Here is a 23,825-nt window from a genome sequence, read left to right on the forward strand (position 1 = left end):
CATGCTGCTCAGGAGGAACGTGACGCCCTTGAGAGGCAAGTGCTGCAGAATATATTCTCGCCATGGGTCCTAAATCTGGTGTCTGGCTCATGTTTCATCTCCTGGAGTGGACATCTCCATATGATGAGAAAGAAGACAATGCCTTCCTACCTACGCATACACACCTGAATTTATGGCCAGTACTTTTCCAGAGCAAGCTGACCCTGACCGTGCATGCGCATTCCAACAAGACCACTTTGCATTGTGAGGAGTTTTGTATCTTCTCATCAGTGGCATCTGTCTCCTGGCATCTGCCAGCTCATTGTTCCATGTTATCACCAATGGGTAATGGGGCTATGTCTTGATAGCTTATTTTTAGTGTTCAGCTAGCTCCTCAGCACCTGTCTTACCTTCTGAAGGTTGTTGCTGACCATCGTCTGTGGGATATCTTCATTCCTGAGACTCATTGGATGGCTGTCTTTGTGATATTGACTATGCTTTTGTCTCTTTCTAGGTTCACCAGCCACTTCTCCAAGTGTTGTTTAGTTAGTCTAGTAGTACTTGCATTATTCCCTTGTATCTGAGCTGGATGGATCTTTGAAGAGCAGGCTATTTATTCTACTGGTCTCGGATTCTCTGATCCCTTCAGCCTTTTGGAGTTGTGAGTTGTGTGGGTCTGTGTTTGGAATTTTTGGATTCTCTGTTATAGAAAACTTGTTGTACCTCTTTTTCTTCTAAGACCCCTCCCCCTTTATTTATCTATTATATAAATAATCAGATTGATAGATCTATATCTATATATATCTTTGATTATCCATGGTCATATATATGTGGGTCTGTGTTCCACACACCGTATACATTCACTTCCACACATACCAGTGTGTGGAATCTAATCATGTCTCAGTGTTCCTCAATAAAGTCTCTTCTGACAAACATGATGGAAAGCCACTCTGCTTCAGAGCAGGATACTCTGGAAATGACTCGAAGATAAAATATCACCATTCCACTGAATGACTTGCCAATCCAAATTTTAAAAAGTTAGGAGAGTCCAGGTTTATGTTGTACTCTTCATTAGGGCTATATTTCACACTCAAATACCCACAAACATACACAAATGTACTGACTTCTTCATTTCCAGTAAAGTATATGTGGCTCAATAACCTAATGATGATCTGATGTAAGGCCTGAATCCTGGTCCTTCAGATTACCATTAAATTAGAAATAAATAAATAACTCTACAGTTGTAAACTACCTCTTTTTGTAAGATAAATGTTATACCCATGTTATAGTTTTGAACAGAGGGCTTTTGAAATAAAAGATCCTACTCACATGGTACACGACACTTGTAAATTTAATAAACATTTAATATGCTGTATGTTTGTTATTTTCAGTGGCAAAATGCTGTTTGGAAGACTGGATCTAGATCATTTGACTTGGCATTGACTCCTAATTCACGTGCGCATTTTGAGTAGGTTTTTTTTCCTGTTTTTTTTTCTATTAACTGAGGTCCTTGCTGTGCTAATAGTATTTGAAAGGCCATGGTGAACACACAACTATCCTGACATGACATTTGAGTTGCCAGGTTGGATTGAAAAAATAGTATGTGTACAATCTAGCAGTCACAGGTATGCATACTCAAACTCCCTATGTCAAGAGCATGAAGGATCCACACTGAATATAAAACAAAAGCTATGCATATATTGTGGCTTAACAAAAGTCCAAAAAGAAATATAAAAAAAGTCCAACCAAAAGCATCCAAATAAAATGGAGACACAAAATACAAAAGAGGAAAGCAGGATAGGAAAGACTGAAAGCAATATACTGAAACTGCAGAGAAGACAGGATTATTTGTCCAGCAAGGGTTGCTTGGGAGTGAGATATGGGTAAAGACAATCAAGAAAATCAGAGAAGACAAAGTGAAACACACACCAGCAACGAAAGAAAACATGATACACATGATAAAAGACTATAGGAATGAACAGAGAGGGAAACACTGAGTGAAAAAATAAACTATTAACTGAAAACAAGACATTATCCAAAACACAGGACTGCAAACCTGAAACCTGAAAACTTGCATGCAAGTCAACATTATATCTATCTATTGATATATCAATAGATAGATAGATCAGTCAGTGCAATAGTATAGCCAACTGCTGAGTTATTACTGTCATGTAAACTCAACCACAGTTGGCCGATGCAAGAGGCAATTATTTTTATCACCTTGAGTAGAATCAATTAGAAGTACTGTAGCAGCATTCATTATTGACAATGACTAATGGGGGACCAGAAACTCAAGTCTTAAGAACCTTGCTAATTCAATAAACTCTCCTCAAAAATCTATTTAAGAGGAGAAATGTGGTGGAGAAATTTAAAAGCTTGCATGGCATCATGATCAGACACCAAGCAAGTGTTAAAAGGTAAAAAAAAAAACACGCATGGCATTAATGGGACAGTAGAATGGCTAGCTAGACGCAGTCCTGCAGATCTATTATTGTGCTTTTCATGTTACAGTAGTGCAGAAAGAAAGAAGAGTTGAACACACACATAAAACAGTGTTTGTTAATGTAAATTTTGCCCTAAAATAAAATTTAAAAGCTTACAAATAACATATTTGTGATTTCTGAATGTCCCATATGAAAGATGAACTTTGGTAATACAGTTGTTGTTGTTTTCTTCAAGATTCTTTTATTAAAGAGTTGAATAAGTTTTAGTAAGTTTTGATGATTATTTCACATTGTGAGTGCTCTTTTGACATACACTTTGACACATAGTAAAGTGATAGATATCCTATTCCTAAACCAATAGGATTTAATATAATGTTCATCTACCCTTTTCCTTATACACCTGTTGCTATAAAAGTGTTTGGAATACCTGAATGCAATGATATAACTGGGTGACTGAATACTTTTGGGATTATAGGACATATACTATATAGACAAGAATATAGGGTTACACCTTTTAATCTTTAAATCTCCACCCTGGCAGGAGTTTTAAAAAATCTCAGTTTTGCTCTTTTGCTCTGATTAGTTCTCCACACTCTGAACTCTTTGCTGAGTTCAGCTGCTGTTACTCCCCTGGTCTGTACAGTCAGCAATTTTCGATGTTTGATCACACACTCAACACTCTGACCACTGCTCCAACTCAAAATCTCAGGAGTAATTATTTATCTTTTGTGTAACTACAGTTCCGTATATATTTATTTATCAGTTACAGCTAGTTACCTCTGGCTCACATTATAGCAGCATCTCAAAATGGCTGTAAATAATTATTCTGTATCATTTTGTTTTCTTTTTATCCCACACATTCTACAATTCGGCATTTGACAGTTTTAGGAAAAGTCTTAAAATATGAGATCACAGGGTTTTAATGGCGTTAACAGAGTTACATGATTTTTAAACTACACTATTCCTGCTGTTCATTGGAGAATGAATGGACTATTCTAAAGAGCTCACTGAAAATGGTTTTGTAACAGGATACCACCATTACTACAAGCCAGTTGGTGACATTCTTCCCTCAAAGGTATTTAACCATCAACTGTAAGTGGTATTACTGAAAAGTGGAATTTAGGAACCAGAGAAACGCAGCCATGCAGTGGTAGACCACATAAAGTTACAGATACAGGATTTCAAAACAAACAAAAGACTTAAGCTCTAAGGCAAGTCAATCTAACCAAAACAATATGTATTCAGACGCTGGTTGAGAAACTGGGAATAGGTGAGGTGGGTGTGACAGACTGAGTCCAAAATGGAAATCTAACACCATTTGATGGGTGGCCAGTGCAGAAATGAAATAATGAACAGAAAACAGTGCATTACTGTTTTCTTTTGATATAATTGCAGTTTTGAAGATGCTCTGATCTGGCCATCATGCCATCACATATCAGACATGACAAACTCATTCAAATTATGCCTTCTAACTTTTCTGCTTTTAACACAGGATGAGGGAAAGTAACAAAAGGTGTCCAGGTTGAACAAAGGAGACAGGGAGGCAAAATGGTTCAATTAAAGGGTTTTATTATTGTTTCTATTAATAACTAAACTAAAAGAGACAGACAAACCACTGTCACCTTTTAAAGAAGAACTAGCTGCAACCCAACAAGGCTCTCTGGCAGTAGAGCTTCACTTGCTCCGTTATATAGTCCACCTACTAACAGATGCCATGATCAAGATAATCAGTGTAATTCATGCCTTTATATTTCTCATATGTTTCTTGGAGTATTTGTGCTATGAGCACTGAAACTAGTTCAAATTAGTTAAAGACACGAGTGTTTCACTACATGTATTTGCACTGGTCTAGTACCTTATATTTCTTATATTAGAATAGTTGTTGAAGGGCCCTGAAGGTGTAATGAAAAAAGGAATTCAGCAGAAAAATGCAAGACAGACGATTCACCTCAGCAGCAGGAAACATAAAGAAATGGGTCATTCAACTAGGGTTGGAGGTCAGTCAGAACCATATCTACATGAAATATTAGATGGACCACTGAGCCATCTCACCCTGTCGACCACATCTAAAGCAGCATTGATGAGATTTAATGGTGTTTTATTGTATGAATTGGGCCTGTGAGGCCATGCAGGGGTAGAGGAAGGAGAGCTATGACTTTTCACTGATGTTTTATATCCAATTATCTTCATGCTGAGTGGAGGGAGGAATGGCAAACATGAGCTAAATGGTGCATTTCATATGTGGTCAAACCTACTTCTAACCTCAGGCTGAGACTGAGTTGGGTTTACTTTCTTACACACAAGGGCAGAGAGAAGACTGCAGTCGTTTTAGTCTGTAAGAATAGGTGTATGTATTTTAAAAGTTTTCTGAAAAATGCTCCCACACACTTCTCTTTTTTTCCAGGTTTTGTCTGATGCCCACAGATATTTTTCTTAACCACTTATTTTTATCTGAATGGTTTAAAACGGCTTTACTCGAACAAGCCAGTAGTATTTCTATTGCATGTAGTACATATATGTTGTGCAGAAGTGATTGAAAATGATTTAAGTGCCCATGAAAAAAAAAATCTCGGTTGTATTTCACATCTGTGTTGCAGCAGAATTAATAGAGTTTCCATGGCATAATCGCCGGATTTATGACTACCTCTTCCCCTCAGTGATGATCAAGGTCACATCTGCATGTCTGACAACCGCTCAACCATCAGTGTGTTCGATCTGTCTCTGTTCACTTCAGCACAGGCCCTATGACATAGACAGAAAAATATGTGTGCAAACAACAATAATGTGATTCAAGTACATATGGAGAACATAGGTAGGCTATTATGTCTTGACAAAAAGCTATTTAAGTAGCAGAAGAAAATAAATATTTTAGGACAGAAATAACGAGCAAATAAACAGAGACTATACGGAATGATACCATTAGAGAAGAGAAAAATACTCGCGGATAGATTAAATGAATATAAGCAAAATAAGCTGTCTCAAGGCTCTCAAGGCCATATTCCCAACATGAAAAGTTAATAGCTATGATTTTTCCTCTGTTTAATTTCTCAATACTTTTCAGTTTAATAAAACACAAAGAACTGCAGTGGGATGGAAGAAAATACATTTCCACTTAGAAAAGGCAATAACCTGAGAAAATAACCATTTTCAATTAAGCTAGGGTTCTGAAGAAACAAAGGATTTATGATGGTGTTCTCCTCAATTGTTTCAAGCATGACAATTATCTGCCAAACACTTGAGACTGCATTCAACTATTGCAAATCACACTTAATTGCTTTGCATTGTATGTGTACAAACATTGTAATCTGTGACTTACAGGTGTCAAGACTTTGTTTCCATTTATTTCAAGGCTTCATTTAAAGAACCAAATAATGAGTTTTATACGGATGTATAAATATTAGAAAATGAGCTGTCAAATATTAATTTTTTTTTACATTATGTGGAAGATTAAGACTCACTGAAACTCACTCACAAAAGTACCAAAGTGTTAGAATATAGTACTAAGATTTCAACTGTATTGACAGCCACAGGCAGTTTCAACTAAAGGAAGATACGCCTGTGGATTTTTCCCTGTGATTGCATACATACCTGTTCACTTAGGCGTCAGCACTCTGCTTACACTTTTGGCATTATGTTTGCTTTTGCAACACTTTTTTTTTTTTGGTCATATACTGCTGTGACTGTCTCTACGTTCTCTTTTATCTGTAAACACACAAAAAAGGTTTACCTCTACCCAAGAACTATGTATAGATTCCTCCTGAGGGGAATTTATTATCATAAATTCCCACTGCCTGCTAGGCTTAATTTAGGGCGTCCTTTAGGGGAATGACAAGATCAGAGACTATTTTTGTGCATACGTTTGCTATCACAGAGTTAAACTCCACACATGATGATCATCTTGCAAGGAATTTATAGCTCAGTGGGTGATTGACTTAAAGTCTGTTGAAAAGAAAATTAGAGAGATAAAAATTAAAAATGTAATAATTGCATTACAAGCTAACTATAGTTCATGTGTTTGTTTAAATACCATTTAAATGTTTAAGGAACATTGTTCAGTTGTTCTTATCTAAAAATATGATCTCATTAAATTACTTTTACTCACAGAAGTTTTCCACAGTCTTTTTAAAGTTTTTACTATTAAAAGTATACGGAGCCCCGCAGGGGACATGGGAGAAAAAAAAATTAAGACGGACTTTTGCTAACTCGGGATCTCGCAAAGGTTTTGCGAGATCTCACAAAACAAACTCGGGATCTCGCAAAAGTTTTGTGAGATCTGGCAAAACAAACTCGGGATCTCGCAAAACTTGAATTCCAACAATGGCGGCGGCAGCTACTTAGTTGTAATATTACTCTTTCTGGGTCACAAAATACACTTTTAAGATATTTTGAGGCGTGAATGTAGTTGTGTAAACGTCAGATATCTGCTCGGTTTACAAGACATCACATATTTGCAAAAGTGCTCAGACGTTTTCGGAGATGTATGAAACTTTTGCGAGATCTCGCAAAATTTTTGCGAGATCCCGAGTTTGTTTTGCGAAATCTCACAAAACTTTTGCGAGATCTCGCAAAAGTCCGTCGTAATTTTTTTTTCTCCCATGTCTCCTGCGGGGCTCCGTAAAAGTATTTATTGTTCTACGACAAATTGGGAAAATAATAAACAAACAAGCACACAAAAAATGGTAGGTATGGTAGATTTTTTCTATTAGATAAAAGACCTGAGTAACTACAGTTGCGTAACCACTAACTAGAGTTAATAGCTAAGAATAAGGAAGCACATTCACTACAAACAAGTTACACTATTGCTGTCACTGAAATACTGTTTCACTTAAGCCTATCAGCTAGCACTGGCTCATAATATACAATGCTGAAAGGGTTATTCTTTCTTCATTTACATCTTTAACATCACAGGTATTTTCTTCTTCTCCTTAAGTTAGCTATAGCATTTTAGAGTCCCATAAATGGTTGGTTTTAGAAGTTTGAGGCATTCCAAGACAATATGAGTACTTGTGCCCAGGAATAACTGTCATGCTGTATCAGGGGACTCTAGTGGCTGCATGGGTTTGTGATCTGATGAGATGGACTGCTTGTCATGTTTCTGCCAGATATTGAAAGAAATTGCCTGCTTGGGTAATAGAGCAACTGAACAGACAGAAGAGAAATAGAAAAAAAATGATGAAGTGAAACGCAAATGCCTCATCACGTTTTACTGCCACACACAGTCCTGATTATATCCAGCTGCATAGGAACGCGTAGTTTACTAAGGCTTAGACTTTTAGAGGACACAAACTAAAATAAAGTTTCAATCAAAGAGGGCTTTTGAAGGATTTAACAAGACTCTGCATTCACTGTTATGATGCAAATCAAAATCCTAACAATGATCATAAATGCTCCATAAAGAGTTAAGTTGACAAAGAAGTTTGTGTCTAATCACTTTTTATCTTGTTACTATATGCAATTCTATTATATCATTGTAGTAGTGGTTGTAGTAATGGTTCAGTAGCCTAACATACTATCAGATCTTTATTATTTGATGGTTTCATGTTATTACTTAATTAATACTGTTTACTTTCCAAATGTTGTTGTTGTATATGCTTTTCATTTAATAAGCGTATTTTTTTTTTAAATCAAATTTGTTACCTTGTATAGTCTGTTTTTTTTACATGAGCAGTTAAATAGTGAAATGTGCATAATATTGATCTGTACATGAGAGATAAAATTATTATTTCTTTCTTTTTTGCAAAATATGCACTTCCAAAAAGAAGTGCCTGAAAATACTTCCCTTTTTTCTTTCACAATTTATTGATGAAAGTGGATAAAAGTGGAGAATATAAAAATATAAAATTCCTTCTTGTCACCCATAACCCCCTGAGACACACATAATTATATCACTTCAGAGCACACAGGCCAAATACAAAGATAAAATAAGTCTATATACTTAGATAAATAAGCATGCAAGCTAAAATTATTCATGTTTTCTTGAGAGAAAATGAGTGATTTACTGTGCCTTTTGCGTTGATGCATTTACAGATGATGAATAGTTTAGTAAGTAATTCAGTCTCCTAATGAAATGCAGCTATTTGAGTATATTCAAATTGTTTTTTGTTTAATTGTTTCCTGAAATTGTTCTTCTCGCTTCATCATTGATCATCATGTAATGAACTGTGCAGTCTAGTCAAGTCACTCTGTCTAATTATTTATTAAAATTTGATGGAATTTTCACAACAACCCTAAGCAGCATATGCTGCCACGGAGACGAGAAGAAACAGATTTGTTATTGGCGACTAAAAGAAATTATGATTGTGAATGGATCTGAATAATGAACTTTTAATTTGCATAAGTACTTCAGAGACTTCAGTCATCTATTTAAAACGCAGTTTGTAAGTCACAATACATGGAACTCAATGATAATTGCGAGAACACATGTCAATAAACATATTTAAAAATTCACAATTCAACAGAGATAGACAAGTATTTGCATATATAGCAATGGTTTTACAACTCTTTACATTTATTAATACTGCCTGCACCTTTAAGACATTTTAAGTCCTCACATAGCTTGTTCTTTTTAAGTAAAACTATTCAGGCAGTGATCTTTGCCAAACCTGTTAAACCTGAAGACACACCCTTCTTGTTCATTTCACTGAGGTAGACAATAACACCAGCAACTCAGCTTTTCATAAGATGGTGTGAGTATCTGTAAGGGTGAAGGTGCCTATCCTCAGCAGTCCTTTAAGGAAAGTCTACTCTACAAAGAGAGATTAGAACCGACAGCGAGGTGACTCTGAAAGCAAAAGGGTAAGACCATTACTCTTTTTCTCTACTCTTAATGGCCTCCTCTCACTTCCTTTCCAAGTTGCTTTCATGGGTGAGGAGGGTGATGGAATTTCATTACTTATGACTGAAATCCAAAGGAGTTTTGAAAGCCGGGTGAGATGGAAAGGTGCATTCAAAATGCCAGTATACCCTCCAGATGCCAGCAATCTAATTTACTGTCAGTGTTAATAAATGGGTTGCCACTGGATGGCACAGATAAGTTGTTACTTCACCATCAGGGTTATCACTTAATATCTGATAATGTCTTTGGGGAGCAATTGTATCCGACAGTTGAAACAGGGGGCCTCAACTCCTGGCAGGAGAGATGATCATCAGTGTGGAAAGATTGTTAATCTGTCAAATCAATGTGACTTCACTCAATAAAGTGTTCGTAAAGAGACTTAAGTTTAGACTGTAGTGTTAATGATTCACATTTGTGAAAAATGATCTCTCTTTAATGAAATGGGACACTTCAGCTCTCTGTTGTTTACTGACTAGACATATATCATTACACCGATTCAGGCAGTGTCCTGTCTGTAGACATTGATGTCACATTTGCGCTGAACCAAAATGTTTCTTTGTACGTTACTGGATTTTCTTTTAGAGCATATAATGTCTTGTACAGTTCCAAGGAAGAAGCAATATTATCTGCATAGTTGAAAGCATTCCTACAAAACAATGTAAGACGCAGATGATAAAGAAATGAAACCCAGCACTGGAAAAGAAACACATTTGAGTCATGGCACACAGTGAAGCAGTGAAATCTTAACAAACACGACAAAGTGTAATAACAGCATTATGACGCTGGATGTTGTTATTGTAAACAAAGCTCGTATTGTAAAGCCTGAGAGTGTGGGAGTCGCCACATAATGCGACCCATATAATTCCCTGTGGAAATTCTGCTATAATGAAGCTACACACACGGCGTATTACATTTCTGCCATTTACTTCACAGATCTGAACCATCAGCTCTCAAGTCATTGGACTAAGCTCAACTTTTGTCAGAACAAACACTCACAATGGGAAGAGGTGAAAGTGAAGTGTGGGAGGAAAACCCTGACGATGTTAAGCAAACTCAACCCAAAAAGCACACACCCACAAAGAGTAAAAGCACAGAGAAATCGGGGAGTAGCTGTCCCGCGTGCTGCTTGAAGACAAGGAACTGCCTGATGAGCCCAGAGTGTGGCAGGGCACTTCAGATCTCCAGGGTTGTTGCTATGTGTGGAATGTGTCTCCGCATGTTTATTGTAAGTCCAAACTTCAGAAACAGCAAGCAGCTATGATACAGCATATAACTGGTTGGGTGCGCCGATGCTTGAATGGGAAAATAATTTCCTGCTTAGATGAGTATAATCATTGCAAACACAAATATATAACCGTGACATTTAGAGGGTGAATACATTTCATTTGTCTTTTTCTGCACATTACAATTGAAATACAAGCCAAGTGGAAAAAAAATCCACAGAAAACAAAATGATTATTTATGGAAAATTGTCTTCTTTTTTCTAATTTTTCATTATTATTTTCTTTCTTTCTTTTTTTATTTTGAAATTGCAGAGATGAACCTTGGACGACACGACCAACCTTTCTGGAATATATTATTATTATTAAACCTCCTCCAGCACTTTGCATGAAAATCATGCCATTACTCAAAGAAGATAAAATGAAGCAACATATGAGAAAACATGTAAATAAGACCAACACTAATTATTAGTAGTCAATCAGTGGAAACACTGAGGTAAAGTGAATGTTACCTTATTATAAAGTTACATTTTTTTGTAAAAGGTTTAACACTGAAGCCTCTCGCAATAAAATCATGTTTGTTTAATCAACATGCTACAGTATTTAGTCAAAGCAGTTGTTGTATATTTATTTTCGAAAAAATCTCATTAATGTAAAAAATAATTATAGTAAATAAACTGTGACACGTCTAAGTAGTATCTTATCTAGGTTTCTGCTGATGAAAAATGTTATCTAAAGCTTTTAGTAACATCCCCGTAATGACAGCACAAGTGTGTCACCTGTACCAGTGCTAATAATAAAAGCATTTAATTATTTAAATACTTTATACTGTCAACGCCCTCACTTGAAGCCTGTTGGAAAATAACCAGACTAAGGAGTTATCTTCACATATTAACAAAAGACAGCTATGCCATTACTCATGCTTGTGAGTCAGACCCTTTCATGGCGTATTATTGACGTCATGGAAAAGCCATTGAAGCTTTTATGACAATAACATTGGCAACTAGATGGTGGAGAGTTTTATAAATAGCATTTTTACAAAACTATAGCATAATTTAAACCTGATCACGAGCCAATTCCAGCACTTTTTGGGAAGGAAAAAATCCAGGTTGCAGAAAACGACTACATCTTCCTTTTCAACAAGATTTCAGGCTCACCTGATCACTGCAAGGTTTAGTTGACCTTGTTGTGAAAAACCTAGTGGGAGATTCTGTGACACGGTTAAAAATAAAAATTGGCCACCATTAAAAGAAAAAGAGAATGACCTTCCTTGTCAAATAGGGCAAGTGAAACACCCCCCCTTTGCTCTCTGTTGCTTTACTTTTGACTCAACTGCTCATGTAGCTGTGTGTGCATGTTTGATAGGGTTCAATTGCTTGCTGTGGCTTACTTGGCTTGATGTAGCTGCAAAATGTTGGTTGCATCTATATGCAATGGGTTGTAAAAATATACAAAGCAGCTTAGCTACCTTGCAGGCTCATTGGTCTTACTGAAACAAGCTGTTCAGTCTAACTGCAAATATTTGGGGAATATAGTTCTCCTCAATGTTGCCTTTTATAGATGGAACATCTTTCTTTTATCATTATGCAAGCTAAAAAATCCTAATTTATCCTGGATTGTTGACAAAAGACTCCTCTTTGATGTAGGACGAAAGAACATGTTGGTCCTATTATTGTTGGTTACAAAAAAAAGCAGTTGTTTTGCACTCCCTTCCCCAGGAAAGCCAAATAAATTGAAATGGATTTGTTCGATATCCAAAAAAATTCAATAAAGTTAGCCTAAATAGCTAACTGATTTTCTGAGTCTAAAATGGCATACAGGTTGAGCTGTTGTGCTCACAACCAGACGACAGTAAGAAAATCCCCTGTCTTTCCAACAAATCCAAGAGTAGAAAATACTGTAAGGAACATTATTTGTTTATTTAGCCAAAGCCAATGAGACAGTGTTTACCTTTATACCCCTTCTACATTTTCATACCTCTTTATTTCAAACTTTGAGCCTCCACCATTGTAAAAGTATCTATTTGAAAAAAGTGCATTAAAAGTATGATAGATCTACTTTAAATAGGATATGTGGCTACCCTACATATCAGCAATAGCAGAGGGTAAAAGATGTTAGAGCCTTATACTGAAATGCATAGTAGTGAGGAGGGTTGGTAATGGATATTGTTTTCTTTTTTAAACTGAGAATATATTGTACAGTAAATGTAGTTTATTAATAATTTTCTCAGAACATAAAATAAAGTCATAGTGTGGCGGACCACCAGGTGGCTCCACTCACACCCAAGTTGAAGGGAAGTGTTGGGGTGGCGCTTTTTGTATGTGGAGTTCTGCTGAGTCAGTTAATAAAGTTGGAGTGAGACACTGAGACCTCTTCTGTCATCTTTACATACCTCCACAATAGCACTATTTCTGCTGCTAACCTACAATCGTTGAGGAATGATCATTTTGTTTGACTTTTTTTTTTTCACAAATTACTATTATTCTCATACCACAAAATATTTGAAAAAACTCCAACAAAAAAAAAAAAAAAAATAACACAGGTATTGTATCCAAAAATGTACCAAATTTAATACAAAAATGAAAGTCGAGCTTACAATCAGAAAAGTGAAGGCAGTCAAATTCAGTAAACTCAAAGGAGTCAACAGGCAGATGGTGCACCTGAAAACCGGCAGAAGATCTTCATGAACAAGAGCAAACAAGAAATGGAAAAACAAGTGGAGAACACAAATTATCTGGCTGCATATCAAGACAGCAAGAGTTCAGCAACAGGCTAAGAGGTAGCAGCTGGGTAAGCACTTACTGTATCTAGTAGATCAGGTGGTTGGCAAATCACTCTATTTTTTGAGTACTGTGCAAATGAGCAATGTGCAATCTGCTGTGACAGAAATGAGTATGCATTTTTATTAGTTTTTTAAAGTTTGATTGTGATTTAAGGGAGATGAAATGCGCCAGAAAAGGACACAATATGTGATGAAAGCAAAATTTACCTTTATTATCAGGTGTCATGACCAATAAGACATAAACACAATCTGCTCCTGTCAATCATTTCAGTGACCATGTGAGCTGTATTTATTACTTGCAGCACTGTAGGTCAGCTGGCAGATTCCAAATGCATCACATGTACATTATAGCAATGCTAATCAATAAAAAGGCAGAACATATTTTGTTATGCATGATAAAATATGTGTATGGATATTTATGTGTGTATATATATAGCATTCTGCCCTTATGGGGAAGCTCTGCTTTTCCTTTCCAGTTGAAAGCTCAGTTAGACTGAACTATATAGAGTAATAATGGATAAGCCACCAGGAAAGTAACTGTGAAAATATAAAAAACAAAAAGATATTTTGTCATTATGTGTGTGACATTAGTGGGTGGTTTTCTAGACTGTCACTGTCAGCGCTCCAAAGAGCTCATCCCTGTAGCAGTGTCATTTCAAACACCACAGCTGACTGAGCCTGACTATGAACTCCAGAACCCTGGATGAAGCCCACTAAGATCAGCTCATACTTCCCAAGTTATGCCTCACATGGAAGCTTGAATACTGACAATAAATCATCTTTCTTTCTGCTTTGTATGAAGTGTCAGTGAGTACTTAATATCTTTTATGAACAGAAACACTACAGAGAACCCAAAATATTCATATTTGGCAACTTGCAACCAATTTAGGAAAAGGTCTTTGAGCACCACTGACTGCTAGAAATAGTCTACAGATCCTCTACCCTCCTCTTTTATTATTATTATTATCATTCTTTACTGTAGTTCTGTTGCCATTTCATCTTTTCACTCCTCAACAAACTCTTGCATCCTTCCTTTGCCGCATCTTGCCTGTGCCGAGTGCCACTGTGTCAGCGTAGGCATCACAATACAGGGGTGACATTTCAAGCCGACAGTTTAGGGCCGCTCTCCAATTAATTTTGCTTTCCTTTGCCTGTTAAATACACAATCAAGCAAAGGCAAAATGTCAGTGAAACAAACGAGGTGCCGCCATGTGGCTGACAATTACCGCCAAGCACCTCAGAAATGCCAATATGTTAAAGTGGGAGCAGTGTGTGAGATGAATGGGGACAAACGGCAATCTTTGAGATGCCTTGTTGTTCCAACATCACTAAAACAGGCATGTCAGCGCTGCCAATGTTATCTGATCTAGTGACAGACAACATATAGATGCAAAGGTCAAATGTTCCTCAAAGTTTTTATCCGATTATATGTTACATAGCCACTAATATCTTTATTAATCCAAATTATTTGTAGAATTAAATGAAGGACTGCTGGTTGAAGAGAGGGAACTCGATGCATGGTGATTCAGAAAACAAAAATTAAATAGCTGAATACTAAATTATTATTATTATCCAAATTATTATGAAAGTTATTAAAGCTTTAAATTGCATTTTTGTACATTTTACTTTACTAACTGCTCAAACAGGATTATTATTATTAGTGGTAGTAGCAGTAGTAGTAGCTAGGCAGCAAAGGTGCTATCGTACAATGGCACTCAGATGTTCCTTGCTAATCACGTTAGCTAGTAGTCAGTGATAATGGTTGTTTATTACTGCCTAACTCTTTCCTCTAATTTATAATTTTTGAAAGTGGCATAAACATAAAACTTGGGATTTAAAAGGCTCTCTAAGAGGATTTCATGCAGCCTAAGATACTTCTTCAGAAAACTGTCTGTACTTACCCTCTCAGATAGGTGTACAACTTAGAGACTGGAGTATTACTTGAATATTAGATTGACAGTTTATATTCTGAACAACAGCGTATAAACCCTACAGGACAATATTGTTTAATATAATACTGCCCAATATGTTTTGGTTAGACTTATTCCCTCAATACTGCAGGTCAAATACTCACCACTGTGTTACAGGCAAACACAGACATAGAAAACCTTACTGATACACATGAGTAAGCCTTGCCAATTTGTTAAAAATAAATTCAGAATAGGTATAAAAAAGAGAAAAAAATACATTGTTTTTGGGAGCCTAGCACTGTAATGTTGTCCACAGATGACCCTTTGTGGAGGAGAGTGGACTACGCTCAAGGAGAATCAAATCTACTACAATGAGAGCCAACCCACGTCGGGGCTGATCGGGATTTCAAGCTGTTCCTGTTGGATAGTGATTCATTATGAGCACACCAAGTCCATCTGTTGATTCTGCTCTAAGCCATGGATGTCTCTCTGCTACATATCTCATAGGGCTAAATGTGCCAAACCTGGGTGAAACGCACCCACCTGTCTCCTCCCACCCAAGAGAGGAATGGTGGAAAACCGGTCCTGTGTACTGCTAGAGGGCTACATTGTGTTTGTCAGGTTGAGGAAACAGAAATGCTCCTCGCTTTTCCAAGTCAGTTTAATCACCACCTTTTGCCAAAATGCACAGAAGGCCCAGCCTTTGATTGACTTGGCCCACAGTCAGCTAAATGCAATTTGTTGCATAAATGCTAAATCGATGGGTCCTTACACCAATAGAATGACACGGCAGTGTTACATGATAGTAGAGTCAAGGTTCTTCACAGCTTATGGTCATGGAGAGATGCCAAGATTCGGAAATGATTCAGAAATGCAAAATCTCTGAAATTCTTTGAAGCTGATGGTAAAAAGCCCCAAAAACGCATCTATTTTATGACTGTTTTCTAGCTCACCTTGCAATTGAAAGCCTAGATGAATGTGTTTTCACAGACAAGAAATACCTGCTCACTTGGCACTTAGTGACAAGGTCGATCTCTCACTGAATGAATACTGATTATATCATATTATAAAAGATCTTCTGATGATTAGACATCTCTCAGACCCACTGAGAGATGTCCGGTCACCTTATTCATCCACAGGGTAACAATTCATATATTCCCAGATACCTTGAATAATAAGACTCTGGGCATTTCTTTTTTTACCCTGAACTTTTTTTTTCTCTTCCCCTTTTACTGACACCAAGAAGATGAAAGGGGGAAAAGTGATAAAAATGTTTGACTACGCACCGTTTGTGTGTGTGTGTGTTGCACTACTGTTTGTGTACGTTGTAGAAAGTGGGGGAGATGAGAGAGACCAGGACAGGGAAAGAGAATGAGACAGAGAAAGAGATGAGATTTGTGATCTCATCTGTTCACCCGGGGCCTCTCTCCAGAGCAGCCTTTTACTGTCGTCAATCATCTCCATGGAGACATCTTAAAAGTCTGATGGATGGGAGGCTTTGATGCATTTCAAACATGGCTGTGATACACGTTGGAGAGAATGTGGATGGAAGCCACTCACCTTGCGTTGGGCTTGATTACACCCCCAAGAAATAGGAAGAGTTGGGCCTCTAGTTAAAGTGCAATAGTGTTACAGGTCACTGACAACAATAACAACTGCCAAGAATAAACATGAGTGTTTTTTTCCTTTTCTCATACCTGCAGTTCGCATAAACAGGTAGAAATCTGCCAGCTTGGATAAAAGAATGAGGAGAGGAGAAATTCCTAGTGATTACACATAAATTACTGCATGTGTTGCTGGGTAGTCATCACATTACATGAAGTTTTCTTTAATAGAGTATTAGCATGGACTTTGACTTAGAAAGAAACAGATAGTTTTGAATGTCACAGCCATGGTTCATGGTTATTCCACATATTATTCAGATAATAAGACGGTCTTAAACATGTTATGTATATTGTTACCTTCAAACAAAGAGGATTGCTTGAGAAATACAGTGGAATTAATTATTATTTTTAAAGGATTAGCCAATATTATGGTATTAGTATGAGGTTACTGGCAATGTAAAATTAAAATAAAAAATACAATATTTTATTGCTGGCAGATACATACATACATTTGTTTCCAGATTAGTACCCCAGTACTCTCGCATTCAGCTACATGAATGCCAATGTAATATTACTCATGTATAACCACTGTGATTTTTAGTTGAAATTTCTTTGTAATTAAATGGTAATATCTTGTTGTTTTTAGATTATTCCATCATTGTTTCCATCTTAATTTCTTACTATTAGCACATTATTATTCAACTAATAGTAAAATGCTGCTGAAATCAATTAATATGCTTAGACCATACCACTTATCCAGAAAGCATGCACAGTTTCAGGGAAGTATGAGCATTAATATATTTAAATGGACACCCTCGAAACAGAGGTCTTTGCTATATTTTTCTTTCTTTTTCTTCCTTTTTTTAAAAAATACTTTTGCAGTTTGGAACGTTTATGTCTTTATGCTAAGCTAAGCTGGGTTAATATTATTGGGGTTTGTACAGCAGCATCAATTTTCTGCTCTAACCTTTGGGAATGTGCATATTTCCCATTATGTCTCTTTAATGGATTTAGACTGAGTACGAGTTAATTGTAAAGAATCAGTTAATGCAGTAAGGTCTGTAGGTGCAGGACAGATATGAATTTGTTATCCTTTAACGAGGCAGGAGTTTAAATGAGGTTAAATAATAATAAAGTTTAGGATTTCTCCATTTCATGTAGGTAACTGTGTGTGCTGCCATATAAGCCATTGTTTATCTGCAGTTGGGTCTTTATTTTATTTCAAGAGTCAATTTAAACCATGCAATTATGTAGATTTTTAATTATTATACTTGAGTAGGAAACATAGAGCTGTAAGTCTTAAAAAAAGAAAGTCTATATTACTGTTCTTGAGCAATATAGACTTTAATGTAATATACATGCCAACAAAATAGACATGTGATGGAAAATCTATATTCTATAGGAAGCACAGAGTAGATGGTTTTCTGCGTGGCAGATACTACTGGTAGATGCCCTTGTCTGTTTCTCAAGAACAAGGTCTCTGTGCCTTGCATTCTCCCTTCCAGCAAACAAACAAAGCTGATGTAATCCTCAGCTTCCTTAAAGCCTGATAAGAGTGAGTCAGGGTCAGTAGGACAAAACAGAAGAAATACATTTGGTGTATCATTAGTGTCTCTCAGGCTCTGCGCAGGATTAGCTGGGCTGCTTTCATTGCAGTTTTACCGCCAAGACCAACTTAGTACTGAACTTTGTTCCTCACCCAAAGGATGTGGAAGTTGAATTCAGTATGCTCTCACCTGTTTTTCTGAGATTTTGCAGTAAGTTCAAGTCTTTTGGCTGGCAGCCTTCACAGCACTTACTTTGTCAGCATAATTTACTGCCATTAGAACTGGTAACATAACAGTCCTTCCGAGTCTAACTCTAGAAAAAAAATGCTTTCACTTATACCTAAGGAGGAAAAAAGACAGCAATGACATCCCAAAGAGCATTAGGGGCTGTAGCAATACACTGTAGACATTTTAAAGTGTAGGATAAAAAAAAAAAACTTACCTCCTTTCTTGTTTTCAGTCTGTCTTTGTTCTCAAAAATAGATGGCTGACATTGATGGTGGTAGATTGCTGCTTTTTCTGAGTCTGTCAGTCACAGAAAGAAAGTTTTAGTCAGCTCCAAAGATAACATTTTACACCTTTAACTTGGTGTATAAAACTGCATGATGATTTAAATGATTACAAATATTGAGAATAGGCTACAAGGGCACTGTTTTAAGAATTATGTGCAGACACACAGCACAGAGTTTAATAAACATGTCTATATATCAGTGTCAAATGTTGACACAAACGGGAATACATAATAATACCTAACCTCTTCTCCCTTACGCTATTCACAGAAAGGCTGGATGTCCTTTTAGAAATTTAAGGTCTAAACAAAACTATTCTCTTCAGAAGCATATCCGTCTATATAGCTGCCTGAACATTTCAGATACAAATGTGCTCAATTTCATTTTACAGAATCAGAAACCTAAAATGAAAAATAAAAAATTGCTTATTTTTGTATGTCGGTAGTGCTCAGAATGATTGGGTGCTTTTATTCGAAAACAGAGGAACAGAGTATTTTACTCACTCTAGAGATTTAGCCTCTTTCGTTTTTTTAGTCTAAGTCAGGGGTCGGCAACCTGCGGCTCCGGAGCCGCATGTGGCTCTTTAGTCCTTATAGTGAGGCTCCTCGTGGTTTGGGAAAATAAATTAGAAGTATTTAGCTGAAGTGTATTTTATTTATGTTAGTTCTTCTTCTTTTTTTTAACTCGTACTTCTAAATTGGAAGATTATTGTGATATTGAAATATAAAAATAAAATTATATTTTATTATTTTTTTCATCACTCAAAATAAGCATCACACTCGCGGAAGCCGGTGTACCCGCCGAAACGCCGTGCATTTATCGAGACTTTCAACCCCAGGTAGGCCAATTATGGATCTTCGGATCCACATTATGTCAGCAGCTGTTCTCCACCGTGAACTATGTTACAAACAAACACCGCTCACGCCTCACAGATGACAGCTTATAGTCCTGCGTAAAGATCAAAGTGACTTCATACAGCCCCGAATTGCAGATGCTGTGCGCAGAGGTTCAGGAGCAGAAGTCCCATTGTAAACATATCACGGCAGACCCGAAGATGTTTGCATGAACACGCTTTTCAGCATCTCGTTATTGACCACTTTTCACACACGGTTGCTGTACGCATACAGCCGGCTGTAGCTTTTCAGCTCACAGCCCGACAACACAACAGCACAGAGAGCACAGACGTTAAGGCAGCGAGGCGTGATTGCGGTGCGTCCGACTTCATACAGCGGCGCTGCAGACCACGCCCCGCCACACACCTTAACCTGGTAAAATACATATTTAGACAGAATTTTGCAAATATCTATTTTTCCTTTTTTAGCAGCATAGTGCTTTTTTTCCAATTATTTTTTAAAAGTCAGGTCAAGGCTCCAAAAGCCCAAAAACGATATAAGGGTGGCGGCTCACAACAGTTTTTGTTTGCTACGTGGATAATTTTAGTTCAGCTGGGTGTCTTTCCTTTTGTTATATTTCTTTAAGAGTTCAAAATGTGTTCATTACATAAATAAAATGTAACTTTCTCTGTAGCACTTCATGGATTTTATAAGCAACACTCCTTAGTTGTTCACACAAAGCATAAAGGTAAAAAACAATATATACAGTGTTATCTTCATTTTAGATCCCAGTGTTTTCTTTTGCGTGGAAACCGGGTCCAAATGGCTCTTTCGGTGTTAAAGGTTGCCGACCCCTGGTCTAAGTAGACTAATAAATGTTTAAGTGTCTCATTTTGTATCTTGTGTAGTTTATTCTTCATGAAAAGTTCTAAAATTTAATGGGGAATCTTTTTAAAAAAATATTCTAAAAAAGATTTTGGCAAAGGATAAAAGAATCTTGTAAACACTCCTGTCCCAGCTTGTTGAAAGAATCACATCAATTGGGAATAGTTATAACCGCAGCCAAGGTTATTGCTTCTTCAGAACATCATTTGTTACTGTATTTTGTGAGACTTTTCGTATGGCAATATAACGGCATTATGTAACCGTGAAGCTAAAAATAAAGATATCACCAAATAAGTGGAGCTATCCTATGCCATTAAGTCATATGCTGTGACACACTAAAATATTTTCAGCAATTGCGAGAACAGTCATACATCCGTCATATTTTTATTGTTGCGAACAATTGAGAAACTATGTTAGTTGTTCGTGATAAAAGTATAAGAACTTTGAAACCACTGGAAAACTGTTCTTGGAGCTTAGCCACAATCTTCCTGATGGAGTTTTCTATTTTAAATCCATCTTTTGGACATATGTCAGTACTTTAACGTAGGCCAAAGCCACATTTTTATTCTTGGACTCAATTTGCAGACTATTAGGGGGAAAAAAAATCATTATTTATCTTATAGTGGGCTTTGCAGCGTCTAAAATTTGTTTTTCCTTTTTTTTTTTTTGCTTCCTTAAGGGTCTCCTCCCTATATTGGTCCAATGTTCACACTACTAACGGTCTCTCACTTTGTCTTCATATGTTTTGCTTGTGCTGTTGTTACATCCTGTGAGGCTGTATGTACGGTCGGGGGGGGGGGGGGGGGGGTGTCCCATTTCACTGCAGGGCAACTTGTATGTGACAAATAAAGGTTTTCTTGACTTGACTTGACTAAATAAATATTGAAAAAAGTATTTTGACTAGCCTTGACTGACTGGCCTATTTCCTATTGGGAACCACCATCTTTCTTTGCAGTTGTAAAGAAAGAAGGGATGACCCTGATGAAGGCCACAGGCTGAAACGTGTTGGTCAATTATTAAAGTTGTTCATCTTCCCTCAAGTGTTGCTGGAGTTCCTGCATTGTGAAAAGAGAGTGGTTAGCCAGGTATTCAGGTTAATGTAAAGCAGGTTTTCCAACAAGTTTCTGAAGAGGAGGGAGGAGACAGGTGAACACAAGGCAGACAGAACTCAAACGAGCAAGTAAATGCACAAGAGGCCTGAACTATGCTACCGCACAACCTGGCAAAGACTGGATGTGAGAGCAGTTTGGATGCATTACAGGATCACCAGCCAGAGACTTCCAAGACAACTGCTAGGCATCACCAGAGAAGCAGTCACACCCACACCCACATTCACACAGGGAAGAGAAAGAGAGAAGGCAAATCCACACCTGGAGGACAAGGGGTAACTATCACAGGTACAGGTAGAACTATTCACAGTGACATCACCAATACAAATAAGATGTTTAAGTAAGTTAACATGTGCAACACATTGACACTTTAAGTAACATATAAATAGAATGAAGCCATCAATTAACGTCATTTATTACAGCAGTGACTATCCCTCCATGCCAGGCCTGCTTCTTTTGCATGCCACAACACACCTCAAAACGTTCATGCTGTCTGTCTCGTTATCAGGCTTCATTAGCATCTGTCAAATACAGCACGTCTCTTGTATACTTCACTCTCACAGGATGTTATTTGTGTGTCCATTATGGAGAGCCAGGTCGCGCTGCAGTGACCTCTGCAATATATTTTACAGAAAGCTCTAGTGGCCTTCAGCCCTCTACTCCGGCTGGAACACGCTGTGGTGCGACAGATGTCACATTAAGCAACACATCCACATGCCATCAGCCTGCTTCCAAAACCCTGCCACTGTCACTTTGCAATGGCCTTTCCACTGGACACGTACTGGGCTGTATCTGTAGATCCGTGCGTGAGCATTAACCAGTTAGGCAAGGGTCTCCGAGGCTTAGGCCATCAGAGTCATATTGGACGTGTGCACATGTTTACACTTAAACACACACAAGGGCTCTCTAAAGTATCTCTCTGAAGTGCTGATATTTTCTTTCATCCCATCCAGACTGAAATGATCCGTGCATGCTTTTGGACATAATGGCGGGGTAATTTTGTTTCAGTGCTGTTATGTTTCATCTGAGAGCTACTACACATTATACAATTAGGTTTTATTACAAAACAATAAAGCTATGCTTTGCTAAAACCACAGAGACCTCGGAGAGACAGATTTAAGAACCACTTTTCTCTTGGCTGACCAAAATACATTTTCAGTGCAATATCCTCAAAAAATTAGTTTTCTTTTCAGTCAAACCTCATTTTTGTATCCATTATGTTATTTAAGTCAAAGATGAAATGTCCTGCAGCTTGTGACACTTGACCAAATATTCTAAGAAGCATCTGCCACGAAGCCCGTAGCAGGCTTTAGAGCTGAACCTGTAAAGATGGCTGTAGGAATATCTTCAGACCACTCCGTAGTCTTTCTTTAGAAGTGCAGGGATTACAAAAGCTGTTGAAAACTGAAGAAAAAAAAAATCTCTGTGGATACTAATTACTTTGAAACGTACAGCAATAGACGAGAGAAGACCACACAAAAGCAGAGGAATGATATTGATTTTCTCTGGCTTGCCAGCAAGTCACACATGAACCGACACAGTTATTCCAGAAGTTTTTATTTACTATCTCTTCAGTGTCTCAGATGCTCTTCCCAACCTTTGTATAGTTTCCTCTGCACTTGCACACAAGCAAAAGTAACTGTTGCAGGCAAACAAACTTTAAAGGTTTTTTTTCCTTTCACCTTTAGAGCAGTGGTGTTCCATATGAAGTTTAATTTACCGCTTTATTTTTCATATGCTTTGACCTCAGGTCCATCAATACCATAACCACATGATCATATCACTGTTTATGGATTACCAAAAATAACCTCTAACTTCAACTGTTAAAAGGCTAACAGCTACAGCAAAACATATTTTGTGCATGTAGGATCTCTCTTAGATTTTATTTTTGTGTGTGTGTGTTGAATAAGGAGTGTTTTCATCAAGTTTTACATGTCAGTAACATCCAGACGTGCATTATTATTATTAGCTGAGAGACAGGCTAACGCCCAGAGCCACAACACGGTGTGATTATGCTTGCCCCTGCAGTTCAAAACAGATGCTCTTCACCAGCACTGGCAGCATGAAAGAGCCCGAGGCAGGCAGCTATTTTGGGTAAATTAGTAAAGACAACAGTTGTTCCCCAGGTTGATGCTGCCACACTGAGGTGTGGTGCAAGGCGACAGAGT

General features: G+C 37.3%; 1 long non-coding RNA gene across 1 annotated transcript; it reads left to right on the plus strand.

The window, feature by feature from the left end:
• The first annotated feature begins 8,916 nt into the window (after positions 1 to 8,916).
• On the plus strand, positions 8,917 to 17,630 carry LOC146512403 (uncharacterized). Its single transcript, XR_014875775.1, has 3 exons — positions 8,917 to 9,218; positions 10,192 to 10,483; positions 10,794 to 17,630. It is a non-coding gene; the product is annotated as an uncharacterized LOC146512403 (long non-coding RNA).
• Positions 17,631 to 23,825: the final 6,195 nt, after the last annotated feature.

This window comes from Neolamprologus multifasciatus, chromosome 8, assembly GCF_963576455.1.
Source record: "Neolamprologus multifasciatus chromosome 8, fNeoMul1.2, whole genome shotgun sequence".
NCBI classification, from domain to species: Eukaryota; Metazoa; Chordata; class Actinopteri; order Cichliformes; family Cichlidae; genus Neolamprologus; species Neolamprologus multifasciatus.